A 2,114-nucleotide genomic window follows, 5' to 3' on the forward strand; every position below is an offset into this window, starting at 1 on the left:
CCTATATGTTAGGCAGCATTTACTCATACTTTAGCCTTTTTTGTAGATCTGGTTCTATGAATACTTTCCTTCCATTGCGCCGGCGAGACCATCGCCGAGGGGATATCCGGTGAGCGCCTCTTGGGGCGGCCACCATGTGGACCTGTCTACTGCACGTGTCCGGAGTCGGATCATCTCGGTACGACTTTTAGTTTTTATCTTGCTCTTCTGCGATGTTTTAGACATGTTCTTACCTGATTGGTATTTTTATAGGGACCTGAGGTAGTATACCGGCCATGGGGCGGTTGGACAGTCCCTGGATTAGCTGCACAGTACTCTGCTGAGCGCCGTTACTTTCTGGGGACCTACGGAGCGGTTGCGTACTTAGGAGAGAGAGTTGCTAGACAACACTCTTTCGATGCCTTTGTCGTTCCTGCTCCTCCACCACGCCACATGTTCGACGAGAGAGAGTTGTCGAGCATGGCTGAGGAGCCTGGTTCTCTTTGGCGGTCCCATGTGATCCTTGGGCGAAGTTATGCTGAGGAGCTACTTCCTTTGTTAGCTCCAGCCCCTGTGCCGGCCGAGCATGTGAGGGTGAGATTCTTAACTTTTGTTTTTTGCTGAGTAGCCCCCAAGTAATACCTTACTGATTTCGTTCTGTTTCATCAGGATGGCCCCACTGAGTTTGTGCCACCCCGTATGTCCATCCACTACCAGGGGATGTACGGGCCGATTGAGGAGATGATTTCTCCGGCTCCTGAGGGCGAGCGCTTCGTGGAGCGGTCGATTCCTCGTCACCGGATTAGGGTAAGTCTAGCTCCAATTCAAAATCTTGTATTCAGTTATCGAGCATTTTTACTGACTTAACTTTCCTTGACAGTTCTCACGCGAGGTGGTTTCGGCTATGGCACGATGCATAGATGCCTTCCGAAGCCAACTCGTCCGGATGAGGAACGCGGCTACCTGTCGTCGAGACGACGCTGTCCGAGAGGTAAATTTTCTTTACTCATTATATCTGTATTATGGCTTCAGTTTTTTACCTCGTTTCTGATTTAATTCTTTTTGCAGGGTCAGCCGATTGCTTCTCACACCCGTACGAGGCCTGAGAGGCGGAGAGAGCCGGCGAGGTCTAGCTCGAGACGTCGTCGCACTTCGTCCGGAGGTAGAGGTGGTCGTTCTGAGGCTGCTCGAGCCGATGTTGCTGAGGGCTCAGGGTCTTCTTCTGAGGGTGCTCCTGCTGCACCGTTAGGAGAGGCTACCTCGGCTTTCAGAGGTGGTGGGATGTACGAGGTTGGCTCGTCATCGCAGCAGCCTCCGCGGTCTCAGCCTCAGGTTGACCTTGGCTGGAGCGGTCCTGTTTTGAGTTTCCCTCCTCCTACGGAGACTGGAGCTGGTGCTGAGGCCGGAGCTGGTGGAGAAGTGACTCCTCGGACGGCGCAGTTTTATGGCATGATGGGCCTACGTCCTCCGGTGCCATAGTTTGCTTCTGTATATGTATTTTATTTTGACTTTTTATAGAACTTTGCCTTTGACTTGTTATTTAGACACTTTGTTCAGTATTATCTATTATTATGTTAGTGTGTGCAGATGTGATAACAATTTTGCGCAAAAATTCCGTCATTTTTATTATTGATGGAGGGTATTATCCGGCTCTCTCCCCCAAAAAGAAAAATAAAAAGGAAAAATAAAACGGAGAAAAAAACTGATTTTTGAGAATTAATATAAACTCAAAAGAAAATAAAAATTAACTAAAAATAATTGCTATATTTAATTAATTAAAAAAAAGTTTAGAAGAAATTAAAGCGGGGTCATAAAGCCATTAACCGACTCCAATTTAATATCAAAACGCAAATTGAGCACGCGCGGCCGTCCTGCTGACTTGGCGCCAGCTGGCGCCAGGCGCTATTTCTAGCGTGGGGCGCCAATAACTGATGGGTGACGCCAATTTCGGGTGTGTGACGCCAATTGACGCTATCTTCGTATTCCAGTCAGGTTGAAATTCCCCGCAATTTGTGCATAAATAGCCCCCTGCTCAGCCGATTATTCACATAATTCCAGCGAAAAAAATTATTCTTCTCCTTTAGAAAAAAAATAATTATCATGTCTTTAGCCACCAAAACCTTCACCTAATATTC

Source organism: Chenopodium album, chromosome 1 (assembly GCF_948465745.1).
Source record: "Chenopodium album chromosome 1, dcCheAlbu1.1, whole genome shotgun sequence".
Classification (NCBI taxonomy): domain Eukaryota; kingdom Viridiplantae; phylum Streptophyta; class Magnoliopsida; order Caryophyllales; family Amaranthaceae; genus Chenopodium; species Chenopodium album.